At 44.6% G+C, this 17,120-nt stretch overlaps 1 protein-coding gene across 6 annotated transcripts in view; it reads left to right on the plus strand.

The window, feature by feature from the left end:
* LOC146350733 (uncharacterized) overlaps positions 1-17,120 on the plus strand; it is a 134,416-nt gene that overhangs the window by 70,828 nt on the left and 46,468 nt on the right. Inside the window, exon 5 of one of the 6 annotated variants that reach the window (XR_014788875.1) lies at positions 12,321-12,739. The exons of 4 other annotated variants lie outside the window; for them this stretch is intronic. The gene's annotated coding sequence lies outside the window, so the exon portion shown is untranslated. Of the gene's footprint in view, positions 1-12,320; positions 12,959-17,120 lie in introns of those variants that run through there. One more of the 6 variants, XR_014788876.1, reaches the window with a different exon arrangement.

Raw genomic sequence — 17,120 nt, forward strand, 5'->3', positions numbered from 1 at the left:
CCATTCTACTATGGCACTTTCAATAATCTGTGCAGTTTGAAATGCAGTTGTGCAGATATTATGGGCACCTATTAGCTAGAGTTTTTGATATCACTTTTGATTTGAAGCCAGATTCCGGCTGAACATCAGGAAAAACTTCCTGACTGTAAGAGCAATACGACAATGGAACCAATTACCTGGGGAGGTGGTGGGCTCTCCCACCCTGGAGGCATTCAAGACGAGGCTGGACAGCCATTTGTCAGGGATGCTCTGACTTGGATTCCTGCATTGAGCAGGGGGTTGGACTCGATGGCCTTGTAGGCCCCTTCCAACCCTACTATTCTATGATTCTATGATTCTATATCACTGGTGATAACTGGCACAGCCCCCTTACCCATGCTGATGGCTTTTTGTAACATTTTAGAAAAATTACTTCTGGATGCAGATGAGCCAGTGTGTCTGAGCTAAGTTCTTTGAAATGTGACCCCAGTTTTGAAGTACTTGTATATGATGAAGGGCTTTTTGGTGGCACTGACAGCATTGAGAACTTTCAGTACCTTAGCTAAAGGACAAATTTCAAGGCCCTCTGAGGAAAGCCATAATGGTGGGACCAGGGTGATAGGACATGATGTGTTAACAACCACACTGCTTTGCTGTGAGTATTGGATGTAGGTGTGGCCACTCTTCTATTGCTCTTATCCTGGTTCTTCTGAATGCTACTTCTGGACACTGGCATTCTCAGTTGAGGGCAGGGTCCCTCCTGCCCCTCCAGCAGCTCCTTGTGTTCCTGGGGGGAACTCTGGAGTCTCCTGCTCCTTATGTGGGACCCTTCTGAGGCTTTGGGTGACTCTCCTTTATGACCAAGGAGATGTAGTTTTTCAGGCTTGTCCTAGAAATTGCTTTGGTGACACAATATGCCTGCTCTCAGTGGTCCCACCTTATCCCCAGCCAGACTGCACACTGAGATCCACCTTTTGAGGAGTGTTCACAAAACCACATTTTTCCAAAAGTGGAAAACATTTGGCACCAGGTTAAAACTGTTAAGACAGTAACATTTTTCTCACATCAGTTGTGAGCATCTTTGAAATGTATGCATTCTTCCCCCATTGATTATGGTGAATTTGTGCACATTTTTCAAAAGTATGCATTTTTTTTTCATGCACATTTTTGAAATGTATGCATGCTGTCGAACACATTTTTGGGGCTCACAAATTACAGTGTAAGCTTGAAAATGTATGGACCTAGACTGTAGATTGCATCCAGATCTGTGTTCAATTTGGGAGCTGTGAATTGGATAAATCCTGATCAAAAACAAAATGAAATGAATTTCTCATACATCCCTAGATGAGAGTGTATTACCAGATTGCTTCTTTGCTCTTTTCATGTGCTAATAATATATATGCAGACTCATCCCCACAATTGGTCATATCAAAACAAATGAGAAAACCTAGTCAAATGACCAGACCCCTCAGATGCAGATGTGTGCTGATATTAGCATTTTAATTATTATTTATTTATTAAATTTCTTAATCGCCCATCTGGCCAGTCACCCAGCCACTCTGGGCGATGTACAATAATACAACAGTTTTAAACAATAAAATTCCACATTAAAACATTGTATTTCCTAAGAATATTGTATTGTTGGAAACTGTAGATAATGACTAGGTTGTTGGTACTGTTTATTTCATTTATAAAGATAAAAAATAGAATAAAAAGTATTTTAAAAAACAACAACATCGTATTTCTAAAAATACCCTAACCCACCACAAATGCCTGCCCAAACAACCATGTTTTTAATGCATGGCGGAAGCTCATTTGCATTTTAGGCTTCAATGTGATGGACTTGATTTAATGTGAAAACAGAATTCATAGATTGATTAATATTAATTGCGAGAGAGTATTGTTAGCCAGTCCATGATTGATTAAAAACTCCATGTGGGCTTCCAGTGGGAGATTAACGGAAGATCAGCGGATCCATTCCCCACCCTCGGAGCCTCATTTGTAATATAAGGCAGTGCAGAGTTTACGGTGTACCTGGATCAATGTTTCAATGACTTTATTTTGTTTTGGACGTGATCAATAATGCCCTGGGGCAGTGTAAAGATGAGAACATGTTCATTCAGATCTCATAACAGCCCCAGAAGGAACACATTCTTGGTACAGGTGACCTTGGAGAAGGCCAAGCTCTATGGCAGCCTTCTCCAACCTGGTGCCCTCTATATGTGTTGGACTACAACTCCCAGCATCCCACAGCCAGGGCATGCTGGTTAGGGGATGCTGGGAGTTGTAGTTCAACACAAATGGAGAGGTTAGGGAAGGCTGCTCTATGTTTTCCCAAGTTTCCACAATGGTGAGAGTAGCCAGAAGCTGGTTATTCAGAGCCTACTTCAGGGCCTCTGTTTATTTATTTTTATTTAATTTATTTATTTACCCTGCAAGCCTTCAGCATGCGGAAACAACAAAAGCCTAAAATGATGAAAGGCATCATCAATTAAAAATCACAGACACCCCAAATAGCAGCAGATAAGACATGTTCAGTGAAATAATAAAGAAGGAATAGCTAATAAAAGGTGCCTTAAAGGGTTTTACAAATCTGGGAAAAAAAATATTTGCCTGATGCTAAATTGACAAGTGTGGGAGCCTGGGGAGCCCCTCTGGGGAGCGTGTTCCAAAGGTGGGGCACCACAACTGAGAAGCCCATGTCTCTCCCTGGTTGCCAGGAGGTGTGGACACCCAGGGGAGAGAGCAATCTCCATGGCAGTCTCTGTGATTGGACCAACTAGTGTGCAGGGAGGCAGTCCAACCAATCCCTGGGATCAAAACCATGTAGGGCTTTAAAGGGAAGCACCAGCACCCTGATTTGTGCTCGTAAATCAGGGGTGGAAAACCTATGACCCAGGGCCCCAATCTGGCCCACCTGAAGTCCCAATCTGGCCCTCTGGGGTTCCCCAGAAGGATACACCCCTTTCCCCCACCACCAATAGTTTGGTGGTTTCCCTTTTGTGCAGTTTTTTTCCTGTTCTAAAAGGTTGAAATGCCCCCCCTAAGGCTTAGTTACTGGCAGAAAGAGCTTGAAGCTAAACTGTGTGTGTGTGTGGGGGGGGGTGTTTGGCCCTGCCCCTCTTGCCTTCAGCCCCACCCACCACTGGAATATGGCCCCTGAGACCTTCTCCCATAAGGAATTCGGCCCTCAGGCTGAAAGAGGTTCAACACCTTGGTCATAAATGGACCGGGAGAGAGTGTTTCAACACAGACGGGTGCCCAATCAGCTGCCTAGTGACTGTTGCCTAGGTCTGGCAAAACAACACAGTTTTCCTGCCTTGTCTGAAACTCAGTAGCAATGGAGCCAGCCTGACCTCCCTTGGGAGTGAGTTCCACAGCTGAGGTGCTGCTACAGAAAATGCCCTGCCTTGTGTTCCCACCACCAACCTAATTGGTGATGGGAAACACAGCAGGGCCTTGCAGATCTGAAATGATGGGCAAGCTCATATGGGAAGAGGCAGTTCTTCAGATATCCCGGTGCCAAGCCATTTATAGGTCGAAACCAGCAGCTTGAACTGAGCTTGAAAACAAATCAGAAGCCACTACAATTGGTTCAAGGTGGGTGTTATAATGTCTCTAAAGCATCTATCGTAGCCTATTATGTGAATCAGGCTTTCTAAACTGGCATCAAAAAAAGGTTAGCTTAAGGTTCATTATAAAGTATAACAGGATCCTCCCTCTAGAAGTAATTACAGTAGTGTTTATGCTTCCCTCTCCTTTTGAGGTTTCCTTTTCATCACAACAAAAATGGCTCTATTTTTTTTTTAAAGGAGGGAGAGGTTCTGTAGAATCTAAATATGCCATGTGGGTCACATAAATGCATCAAACAGGCTGGATTCAGCCAAAGTGGGAGGTATTTGTCACCTCTGGTATGGAACTTTTAACAGAATGGCCCCCTTAGATTATTAAAAGGTCACTAGAGGCAGCTGGGGTCTTTCTTTTCCTATTACAAAGTGTGGCATAAAAACACATTTGTAATAAATTCCTGACAGGTACTGCTATGCATAGAGGATCGAATAACAGGCAGCTCTGAATTATAAGCTATAACTCTATAGAAGGGTTCTAGTGACATCATAAGTGAAGCTAAAGCCACCTTGGAATAGAACTAGAGATCAACCTTGTCCTTCAAAATGCACCTGGCCTTAAAAAATATTTAATACATTGGGCATGAATCCAATACATGCAGAATGAAACCCACTTCCTGTCCTGTGATTTCCAATTTTCAGTCCTCCCAGAGCACAATTCTCTGGAGAACAGTCTGTGATGTGGGTAGGTTGTTCATTCCTGCAGATCTGCTTTCAGAAAGCCAACGGATGCTTTGATGTAGATTCCTGCATTGAGCAGGGGGTTGGACTCGACGGTCTTATAGGCCCCTTCCAATCCTACTATTCTATGATTCTAAGAGTACTGGATATCACGCAGTGATACTACAATCAGATCAGGTGTTACCAACAGGCAATTCTTGGTGGCTGTTGAGGGGGAGCACATTGTAGAGAACAACACTTCTGCCACAACTGCTCAAGAACTACAGGAGACAAAGGAAACCCAGAGGCTTTGGAATCATTATATGAAAGCAAGGAAGGGCTAGCAGAAGTTGCCTTGCAACAGGCAAACAGGCAGGGATTCCAATGGTCCTGGCTGCATGCGAGGGAACTGAAGAGTAAGCATTAGCAGCCAGGGCCTTGAAGTTGGAGGACACTGAATTGTTAAGGACAGGAGTGGGCAACTTCTTGCCCTCCAGATGTTTTGGCCAACAACTCCCATCAGCCCTAGCCAACATAGCCAGTGTTTGAGGGGCATTGTGCATTGTAGGCCAAATCATCGGGAGGACCACAAGTTGCCCACCCTAGGATATTGAGCACACAGGAATACACAGCTTGGAGATTAGCTACTGATTGGTATGTAATGTATGGATGTGGAGTCGGTATATGTGTGTGAGTGTGCATGCATGTGTGATACAGAGTGGGTGGGAGGAAGAAAAGGAAACCACACTGGATCTCAGGGGGATATAGGTGTGAAATAGATGGTTTTGCTGGCCCCAGCCAGCATGGTCACTTATCAGGAAAGCTGGGAGTAGTAGTCCAAAACATTTGGAGGGCCCCAGGTTGGGAAAGGCTGGTCTAGGGCTTGGTTTGGGCTTGAACCAGACTAGCCTGGATGCTTTCTAGAGCAGCTTCATTCAGGGGAGTGGGGTGTTCTCATCCCTATTCATTTAGCTTTGTGACAGAGCACCCCCTTTATGAACAACACTTGTGTTTGTCCAAATTTTTTAGTGGTGCCCCCACTTGTCAGTTCAATAAATGCAGCTGTATTGCAGCCATTGCTTTGAGTCTCTTTGCCTGTTTTGCTGAAGTACGGAGCTTATTTCTTGGCTTTACTTAAAAAAGCAACAACTCCCATACAGGGGCCACAGCTAGCAAGCCCACTATCATCTCTGCAATCTGAAACACGGAATAGCATCCATGAACAAAACCTATATGCTTGCTTGACGTATGACTAAGAGTCTTAGCATGACATGATTGGGAAGAAATGCTGTCAGCAGAGTTATAGCCTTGATTATCTTTTCAAAGGCAGACCAGAGGCTCCTTCCCTTTCTTCCCCTGGAGAGAGTGGAGTTTCCTTATGGATGAGTGTCTGGAAAGGGGGGCTGATGGATCCTATTGCATTGTGCCACATTATGTTGCTATGGCCCCCCTTAGCCTGCCTGGTTTTGTGATGTAGGCTAACGTGATGTGACACCTGGTAATCGGCATAATGGGATGCTGTTCACTGGAAATTTGAAACAATAACAAAACAAAAGAGGACTTGATTGGATCTCTACGATGAGCTGCAGCTGGAGATGAATGCACTGTGGCATAGATTACAGGGAGCAAAGGCTGATGAACCAGGCGTGTTTCCATATCAGGGGGAAAAGGGAGATTTGTTCTATTGCTTTTTTCATTGTGTGTGTGTGTGTGGGGGGGGTACTTCAGTATATTTCCACTCCTTTTGGGGAGGAGAAGATCACTGATATGCTGAGATATCTTTTTGTCATCTGTCGTGTACACAGAGACATTAGGCAATCACTGCCATCTGGCTAGTCATGACTAAGCCCCATGAAAAGCCATGGAATGTACATTTGTCATGCCTAATTAACTCCATTGGTTTAAATGGGATGTGTAACCCAATCATGTGTGTTTTGTGTGTTTTCCTGGAAACGTATACCCCTCTATGCTCAATGGAGGCCACTCCCAAGTAAGCGTGAATAGGGTAGCAGCCATAGCCATGAATGGCTTCAGCTGGTTTCAGCCCAACATTTTATAGGGTAGGACTTGACCTGATATCACAGGATATTAAAGTCTGACTCTCCAAGTGAAGCAAGTGTTAGGATTAGGAAGCATGACCTGGCATGGCCCCCAAAGGACTGGCAGCTTCTGTTTGACTATGTGTTGGAGGCAACAGAACAATTGATGAGGTCATGTCTGTACAGCTGTTTCATCAAGTATCAGATGTACCCATTCAGGGCTAACAATCCTCATAGTCTACCACTTGCAGAACTTCAGGTATTTGCCCCCTGGTCCTCTGCAAGGTAGGGATGTGAGAACTCACGCCAGTCCGGGTTTTCCAGACTCCTGCCCAGCTCCTGCCCCTGCTTGCCAGTCCCCGGACTGCACTCGAGCCCTTCCCACTCACAGCAAGCAACCTGCTCTCACCCCAGCAGCCTCGTCGAGCTCTGTGGTCACCATTTCTAAAAAAAACCCCAAAAGGCGATTGCCAAAATGTGCATGTTTTTGTATGTGCGAAAATGCACATTTTGCAGATGCACATGTTCTCATGTGTGAAATGTGCATTTTTGCAAAGGCGCACATTAGTGTGTGTACAAAAATGTGCATTTTTTGTAAAATGTGTGTTTTCGTGCATACGCAAATCTGTGCATTTGCAAAATGCACATTTTCATGTGTGCACAAATTTGTGCATTTTTGCGATCGCCATTGCATTTCTCAGAAAATGGTGACTGCAAAGCTCAACAAGGCTGCTGGGGTGAGTGCAGGCCATTCATTGAGCGGGGGCAGGGGGTGAGCTCGGTGAGTGGGGCTTGGGTGTGCAGGCAGGAGCAGGTCCACCGGATTCCTGGACTGAATAGGGTGCCCGTGCCATCCCTACTACAAGATATATAGGGTCACTAGGTGGACCAACATGGGCTGTCCTATCTCCACAATATTGAGCAACAGTGGCAGAAGTCTCATGACAAATCCAATTGACAAATTCAAGTCAGATATCACCTTAGAGCAGGGGTGGGCAGCTTGTGGCTCTCCAGACGTTTTCGTCTACAGCTCCCATCAGCTCTAGCCAGCACAGCCAACGATGTAGGATAATGGGAATTGTGGACCTCCAAATGTTTTGGCCTACAAGTTGCCTACCCCTGCCTTAGAGACTATGCCATGGTGATGATGATGGCAAAGACAGTGTACTTCGCCGCCACTCTTATGCCTGTGCAGAGCTGTTCCAAGTGGCAGGTCTACTACATCTTGGTCCATGGGGGAGATGAAGGAACCCTTGATGGCCTGCTTGTCAAGGGCTCCTTGGAGGCCTCTCTCAGTCTAATCCAGTAGCCAAGTCCAGACACAGACAAAGGGATTCTTTTCAAAGCTTTATTCCTCTTTTACAACTTAACAACTCTACTGTTAGCAACTAGATATGAGCAGCAGAGTACCTATGCCCTAAGTGGGAACAGTTGGTCCCCGTTTGAAAGGGAATCACTGGCAGACCCTGAACTTATGGGCTAGGGAGAGTCCCTCCCCTTTTCCCTTGGATTCTCTGGGTGCAACCGTTGTTTGCGCGCCAACCGGGCACGACGCCTCCTTTCCACGCCCTCCATTTGGCGCCGCTCCGTGAGTCAGTGTCGCGCGTCCAGCAAGTCTGCTTCCCGCGCTCTGTCACTCCCAGGACTGCTATCTAAACTAGGAATGCTGGTGGGAGGAATCTCTGTCAGCTGCTGGCCCTGGGAAAGATGAGCGCGCTCCTCTCCCAGGAGCAGCTCCTCTTCCTCAGAATCAGAACTACTCAGGGATTCTATGGGCTCAGTGTCCACCCTGACACTGCTGTGGTTAGTGTGCTGTGCATGAGTGATAAAATCATTCATATACTTTCAGACATCGATGACAAAATAATGTCTGGATATGACTAAGGCTTCTACTTGTTCTGCTTCCTTGGATCCCTTGCTGTTTGTGCAACCTGATTATGTGAACAACAAGATCCTTGGGGAGATGACACCACTGTAGGGATGTACGAAAGTCACTTACCTTTTTGAAGGGTGAGATTCGCGGTGGCGGGGAGCGCTCCGTCCCTCCCCCCAAAATTCTGTCTGTCCGGCTCCACTCTGTGGAGATTCCATGGAGCCGCCATCCAGGGCTGCCCACAGCTGGACATCCAGCTGCTGGGCAGCCTGCAGGGACGCAAATGGCGGCCGCTGTAGCCGCCGCCATTTGTGTCCTCTTTTTTTGCCATTTTAGCCTACGTAAATATTTATGTAGGCTATTACAGCAAAAAGAAAAAAAGGAACGCAAATGGCGTTCCCTTTTTTTTTCCGCCGTAATAGCCTATATAAATATTTACGTAGGCTAAAATGGCACAAAAAAAAAGGAAACGCGAATGGCGGCCACTACGCCATTTGCGTTCCCCTTTTCTTTTCACCGTAATAGCCTATGTAAATATTTACGTAGGCTATTACAGCGAAAAAGAAAGGGAACGCAAATGGCAGCCGCCATAGCCGCCATTTGTGTCCACTGTTTTTTGTTTTGCCATGATAGGCTACATAAATACTTATGTAGCCTATCACGGCCTCCGCAGGGACGCAAATGGCAAAAATTGGCAAGGACGCAAATACGTAATTATTTACCTAGCCTATCATGGCTATAATGAAGAAGTGAATGGCGGCCGCAGATGCGGCCGCCATTCGCAAGTCAGCATGGACAGCAGCAGGTGAGTGCTCCGTTTCGCGCGCCTTTCTTGGGGGGGGGTCTTCGTTCCGCCATGGATTTCAGGGGGCCGAATGCACTGACATTTGGCCTCACCAAGATCCGTGGCGGAATTCTCTGACATCCCTACACCACTGTAGTGCTTTTGACCAATGCCTGTCCTAGCTAACTAGATCTGCCAGAGAAGGGGCTGGGCAAGAAGGTGAGTGAGTTCACCTCCACCTCCTGACCTGCTTCTGCGGTGCAAGTAGGAAAAATACTGTCACAATGAGCCAAGAGAGATGGGAAGGTTGTGCTTGGGGAACCTGCAACTTTTCACCTGGGAGAAAGCCCCGCCTTCCAATGCCGCATGCCCTCAAGGTAACAGCAGTACAAAAACGGCTTTCTCAGTGCAGAGTTGGGGGCTGTTGGCACAGCAGAAGCCACTACATCAGTCCTCTTTCTCTGCCCCCTGCATATTTGAAAAATCTAGCCTTTAGATGGCACACTGGCCTATGCTGGAGACTTCATGCATTCCTTCCTTTTGGTGTGCATCTCACTAATGAAGTTAACAATTTTGTTTTAGAAATTAGAAATTAGAAAATACTAAAAAAAAAAGAGAAAAGCATTTGCAGTTCTGACAAACTAGGTAGGCATCTCCATTCCCTCTCCCTCTTTAGTTGCTAGGGTGATGTTTAACCCTCCCGTAGAGAGGTTAGAGATGAACTTCAGAGCGTCCTCTCTCTTTACTCCTACACACTTGCCGAATATATGACATCAACCTTACATGATTCTTGAGAGGACTTACCTGAGTAAAGATGGTTAGTGCTTTACAGAAGTACAAAAACAGTACCTGTGTGTTATAGCTGCTTGATTAGACCAACTGCTGAAATGTCACAATGGATGCACATTAAGGATGAGCAGCCCTCGCTAGGAATCCCACGCCATCCTCCTCCAATGGCAAGAGATGGAGGGAGGAAGGATGCAAGAAGTCACAATATATCAAACTAATCAAAAAGCATGTCTAATCTTCTAGGGATGCCTCTGACCTGTTTATTACTCTGCAGAACACAACACATTCCGTGACGGAATATAAAGGGGACCTACATACCTGTATGGCCGTGCTTATACCAAGAATGGCAGTATATGCACGGAGTCTAAGATTTTGACGGCTCCTGTGCAATCCTGCAAACTGAAGTTTTCCTTCACTTCATTTCAGAAGAGCAAGTCCCCATGGTGGCACAAAAAAAGAGGGATGGGAGAACAAGCGATCTTTGATTGCACCAAGATTCTCCAAACATTGGCTTGCCACTCATCTCTCATCTTTGCAATCGCTCCTTGTTTTGCACAAATAGGAAATTTCACAAAACAGACAGTGGTCAAACATGAAAGTTGGACAAAAAATCCCAATTTTGCACAAAATTCCAAATCCGGACAAGTTTCCCCCATAGACTAAAGTGGGGCTGATTTAGAAATTTGCATATATTTGGAAATTTGCACAAATTGGAATGGGAACGTTGTGCAAATCAGATGCAAACATGCGTCCAGCAAGTTGTGAACAGTTCGGCAAACCAGTTCTTGGGCTTACATTGAGGGCTACGAACAGGGCAGGAGGACTGCATATTTTGCAAGCAGAAACAAAAATTTTGAACATCCCTACAGAAAAGCAAATCCAATAAGAATTGATAGGCAGTCACAGGTTGCTGTGTGTTTGTGTGTGTAATAGTAGTCCTATACTTCACAAAGATCACAGTCCCTTTACCATAGTACCCATGCTATCTTTCTGCTCCTACCTTCCCTAACCTGGTACCTTCCAGATATTTTGGACTACAACTCCTAGAATTCCTGATCATTGGCAATGCTGGCTGGGGCTGATGGGTGTTGAAGTCCAAAACATCTGGAGGGCCCCAGGTTAGGGGTGGCTGTTCTAGCTACATAGAACTGAAATAGTCTGAACTTGTTATACCAGGTCAGACTATTTGTTCATCTTGCCCAGTATTATCTAATCTCCAGGGTTGCAGGCAGAACTGGTTGCTGCTACTGGATCCTTTTAACTGGAGTTACCAGGGGCTGAACCTGGATCTTCTGCATGTAAAACACGTCCTCTACCACAGAGCAGTGGTTTCCTCCCATTCACTTAATCAGTTCAAGAGTTCTTTCGGGGTAATTCCAACAAACGACAAGCCAGTTGGAACAAAGAGGACAAGATTTTGCCAGCCATGTAGTGAAACCATATAAATTAATTTGCACAAATAATTTCCATCACAGAATTTTCACTTCTAGTTTGAGGGTTTTTCTTCTTCTTTTTTTATAGAATCAGGGAATGCATGCATAACTCCCACAAGCACCTTTTCAAAATAATACTTTGCAATCCCACACTCTGTCCCCCTGTGTAATATATGAATGTAAATGCTGTCCACCATTCATTGAATATACATATGGCACAGGCAACATCATTGCACACACAAACTGGGAAGCAACTGGGCTTGAAAATCAATCTACTTTCTCTCCTGTCCATGCAAATACTTGATGTGCATATACTGTATTTATAAAAATAAGGGTGCGCAACTGACTGTGCACACAAATTCACATGGCTTTGTCCTCACTTTGTTGATGCTCAGTCCTTTTAAAATGCAAACATTACTTATCCAGTTGCATGGCCTTTTAAGCTCCAGTGTAGACTTGGGGGCATTGGGGCTTAATTAGAGGAAAGGTTCACCTATCTTAGCACCACAGCCAATGGGTGTTTTTTTCAGCACTGAATGTTGTAATATGGAAAGCAATACCAAACAAGAGAAGCCCTGTTCACTCATTCTTCCATGTATGGAGCAAGTGAGACCACCTGGATCTGCCCCCTGAGATGGAGCCAGACACCCCAAAAGCTTAATGCAGGGTAAACATAGAGGCTCCTACTTGACCAAAACATCAGTGACATTTCCAGGGAAGCCACAAAACTTTAGGACAGGGGTGGACAACATGTTGTCCACTGGCCACATGCAGCCTTCCATCTTTTTTGCTGCTCCACCACCCCAAATTGCTATGCTGCCAAATTGCCACTGAATTTCAGCAACACACCACAGCAGCAATAACAAAGCTGCATTTTCACTTTAACATAAGGTATGTGGGGAGCTTGTGCCTCATTTTAATACCAAATTGCACTCCCCCTGGGCTTCCAAGAGGCAGTGGCAATCATGGTGGCAATGGGGGAGTGTGGCCTCGGTGAGTTCCGGGGGCGGAAATTGGTCCCCAGACCCTCTGAAATTGCCCACCTCTGCTTTAGGAAGACTAGTGATGGCTCCAATGGGATGTATGTTTTGGAATCTGCACATTGCTAGACCAAACAAACACTGCTTTAATTTACAGGGGGAAGCAACAAGGAAGAAATGTGATGCCTCATGTTCAGTGGTGCTCACAGCTGTAGAATAAAAGGTGTCATGGTAATATGAGGAACAATGAAGTGGTGGTGGTGGAAGAAGGAGAAACAAAGCCTCCATTTCTGTAGGTACAAACCAGAGAGATTTCAATACTGGGCTTTGTGAGTTATTCTGTTTTTCGGTTCTGGAATGAAGGACAGCTGGAAAGCCGTACATTTATTTTGAACAATGTAATGCAGGGTCAAGATGCCATGACAAAGCCTCATAAAAACCACACTATGATGGAGAGCAACAATACAACATTTTAATATGTTGCTGGGGGGCTGAGTACTGAGCTTCTAATAGCAACTTGACATTATTATTTCACCATGCATGATAAATAAATGAGAGCCTAGTGGCAATATATTTATTTATTTTGGTTGATGTCATACTTGTGTGTAAAACACGCAGCCACTGCAAGAGGAAAGAGTTCTCTGTTCACTATTACCACATTATTTGAGATCATTAATACATACTGAGCCATATTCCCTTCCCCTGGCAGGCTAGCAAAAGTGCTGAGTTTTGAAAGAGGACATTTTCCTTCTGGCTCACATATGACGTATCCCCACTAAGTCAGGATTCAAGAGCAAAAAAAAAAAGGTAAAACAATTGACATTCAAATAAGCTTAAATTCAAATTCTGAACATTTTTTGCACCTGTGGCTGTGTCAGCAGTGTTGTGAGGATGAGCTGCCCCACAGTGCACTGCTTAAAGAGGAATGTTTGGAGTTTAACTGGAATTACCAGGGGCTGAATCTGCATGCAAAACATGTCCTCTACCGCAGAGCAGTGGTTTCCTCCCATTCACTTAATCAGTTCAAGAGTTCTTTCGGGGTAATTCCAACAATCCTGCGGTGTTAGCTCCCCACAGAGTGCAGACACCAATGCTGCAGTCACATCCACTTCTAGATCACCTGTGTGCATCCAGGTATGTGCTCCTTGTCAATACCTCAGTGGAGATTGCCCGGCTCCAGCGTACGCAAGGGCACAGCTGATGTACAACCAACACACAGTATTCTGGGATCAAATTCAGAACGCATGATAGGATTTGAATTATAGTGCAAAACTGGGCTTGTCTCTCTCCAAAGACCTCCTCCCCTGACAAAGGAAACGATTTCCTGAACCAAACCCCAGGATTTTTATACAAAACTAAATTCTCCAAGGAAAGAGATATCCACCATAGCCTAGAGTGGAAACTAATTTGTATTATGTAACCTTAAGAAAAATTTCTTTGAGTTTTTGCAAGCAAATTCAAGCTAATATATATTTTCTTAAATCATCTCCCTTCCAACCTCAGTGTTCCCAGCTGTGGATGTTGTTTGATTTAGGGATTTTAGGAGAACAATCTAATATTAAAATACTGAGTGTTAAAAAGAAATGATACTTAAGGTGCAATCCTATGCATGTTTAGACAGAAAAAAGTCCCACGACTCCTAGTATTCCCCAGCCAACCATGCATGGCTGGCTAGCGAATGCTAGGAGTCGTAGGACTTTTTTCTATCTAAACATGCATAGGATTGCACCCTAAAAATTATTGCATTAACAATAATCGATAAGAGTTAAGATTTAAATTAGCATTAAAAAAACCCCTTCGAAGCAGAATTGCAGAAGCAAAATCAGAATTTTTCAAACTTTTTTTAAAAGCCTGAATTCTGAATTTTTGCTATATTGCACCTTTTTGTGAAATTTTGCTTCTGTCTTAGCTCAGTCCTGTGGGTAAGAATTAGGGCTGTGCAGGGCCACCCCAGAAGCCACTTTGTGGCTCAGGAGCTGGCCTCAGGAGTTGGTGGTGGGTGGCAGTGGCGGCGGCAGCAACAGCAGCGGCAGCAAAAGCAGGAGCGACGTGCCACCGCCACCCGCCACTGCCCATTCCTGAGGCCTGGACATGCAGTGACTCTTCTTGCAGGGAGTCGCCATTTTTAAAATGGCAACTTCTTGGAACTTCCCAGAGGTTGCCATTTAAAAAATGGCGATCCCCTGCAAGAAGACGAGTCGCCGCACGACCAGGCCTCAGGAGATGGTGGCGGTGGCAGAGAAGACATGGGCGGCAGCAGGCAGCGAGGGAGAAGACAGCAGCGGCAGCGACAGAGAAGGTGGCACAGCAGGGAAGGTGGTGGAGAAGGTAGCAGTAGTGGAGAAGGCGGCTCAAGTAAGGACCTGGAGGCGCTGGGGGCGCTGGGCCTGGGGCCAAAGCTCCAAAGCACACCGAGTGCTTCAGAGAGCCCCTGACTCGCTCCAGGTCGCTTTGTGCCCCCTCCATTTTGCCTCAGAAGGGGCACAAAGTGACCCAAAGCAGCCCACTTTGACTCTGGGTTCAGGCCTCGGGCCGAAGCAGTGCACAGCCCTAGTAAGAATATCCCCTTTCCTCTTTAGTTTTACAAAGCAGCGGTAGGATCTCCTGCCTGCTCTTTGACTGGGCTAGAAAGAGGGAGAAACTTATGTCTGGGGATTAAAGAAAATATATGTTGTCACTTAGAAGATCTAGCTTTCTGCTTAATGCCTATGGGAAGACAATTTATTCTTTCAAGTTTGCTTGTGATGATGGGGGCGGGGAGCACCTACTGTTATCAAGAAAACCTAATATTCTCACATTGGCCAGAAATAATCAGCATCTCAAGAAACTTAAGGGGGCTTTTCTTAAGTTTTGACCATGCAGGAACCTCACCTAACCCAAACGCTTTGGAGAGACTCAACACTCAGATTCATGGTGACTGCAGCCTAAGGCAGTTCTGACATTTAAATGCTGGTTACATGCACTGTTCTCCATCCCTCTGGACCACAGTTAGGAAAAAAAGCCCTGGAATGAATGTTAATTATGCAGTAACCTAGGTAAAATTGGACAGTTCTGTCTCTGGGCCATATTTAATTAGTGATTTAAGGGCTCAAAATGTTTCACACAGCAGTATTTATTAATGACTTGTAACAAGAAAAAGGCTGTAAGGTAGTCCCCATATTTTGTGACCCATATTACAGACATGTTCTAGGGATTAGTGACTTGCTTAAGGCCATCCAAAGAGTTTATGGCTAAGTGATAAGAGTCTTACCCAGGGGTGGGCGACTTATGGTCCTCCAGATGTTTTGGCCTACAACTCCCATCAGCACTAACCAGCACAGTCAATGGTGAGGAGTCATGGGAGTTGTAGGCTAAAACATCTGGAGGGCCACAAGTTGCCCACCCCAATCTGAGCCAATGACCTTTCAGACAGTTCACAGCTCATTCTCTTAACCACTATGACACACTGGTGACATAGTGGTAAAGAAGAAAGGATAACAAGTAGCAGCAGGAAAGAAGCCCAAGACTGCTAAAGCATAGAATGGTGAAGAGGCAGGGGAGCTATCAAAATTCATCTTTACTCTTTTCAAATGTAAGAATAGGAAAATCCACCCTGAAGGATGAACTACTTTGAGAGTTCTTTTTAAATATCTGTTCTTCAGAGGCCCCGTCCTCCTATGTAACTTGTCAATAAGTCTCAGTGGGATGTGGCCTTTTCTTTCATCCTCAAAGCAAGAGGAGCGAGAGATGATGATCCATCAATTGATCCAGATCACTATTAGGTGGGAGTTGGGTTTTGGGCAACAGCCGCTTGTGCTGAGCCTAACATGTTCAGAGCAGCTGCGCATCAGGCTAGGTGAGGAAATGAAATAATGTTATCAGACAAGCATGTGGGCCAACAGCCAAACAAGGCAGACAAGATGGGGGAGAAATCCATATCCCATTCCAACTCATCTCTTCATTTCCTGACGGCATTGACATTTCGGTAGTTACGGTGGAGAGAAATGTGTGGGGGGGAGACTGTAGTGGAGAGAGGGGAATGAGTTTCGTCACTGTCATTAATTTTCTAGACTCATGTTTCTCTTCATAGGATTGCCACAAGCTGACTTATTTATTTACCACTTCCCCCAAAATTTTAGAACATATTTATTCTTTATGTCCTGTTCATTGGAGACTTCTTAATTATTATTTTTATTTAAGCAAATTCAAGCAGAGAGCTTTGGCTATTGGGTAGTATAGAAATGTAATAAATAAATAAATAAATAAGCAAGCAAGCAAGCAAGCAAACAAGCAAATGGTGTTAACCATCATCCTTGGTTATATCGTGGTAACAATATAGCAAAAGTATAAAACAACACATGAGTAGAGGTCATGGTGATTTTTGTTTTTCATTGAACTCTATTCTGAAGTAGAGATGAGGGACAAATTGATTCAGTCGGCATTTTAATATGAATTTTAATAATTTTGCACTTTCAAACCAATATGCGAACTCGGTTTTCCTTCAAAATTCACACTTCTCCAAATTTTGCAACCAAGTTCTCCAATCAAAAACTGAGTACAAAAATGCATATAATGGGGGGGGGGGAGTGCATGCCAAAACACATATATTAGTGAAAATAATGTTCACTATTAAATTATAGTCATTAAATTGTTTGCCAAAAGTATGTACATTAGGCAAAATTGTATACAAAAATGTGTGTATTAGGAGAAATGTGCACAAAATTGTATACAAATTGTCATGTGAATTTTTAAAAAAATCCCAAGTTCAGGATGAACTGAATTTAAGATTGGAAAAATGAGAAGCCGAGAGAAACCAAAATGACAGATTCATCTAATCCGATTCTGAAGGCCACTTAGGTTACAACCTTGAAGACTGCTGTTTAGCTTTAAATTCCCTGATGAAATGGGAGACTCTGGATGCTTCCAGGTGAGGTTTTTATTGTGCCATTGTTCTGCCTCATTCATGGAATTTAATGGA

The sequence above is a fragment of the Heloderma suspectum genome, chromosome 3 (genome assembly GCF_057233095.1).
Source record: "Heloderma suspectum isolate Gila_16-S chromosome 3, 16-S_ref, whole genome shotgun sequence".
Taxonomy (NCBI): Eukaryota; Metazoa; Chordata; class Lepidosauria; order Squamata; family Helodermatidae; genus Heloderma; species Heloderma suspectum.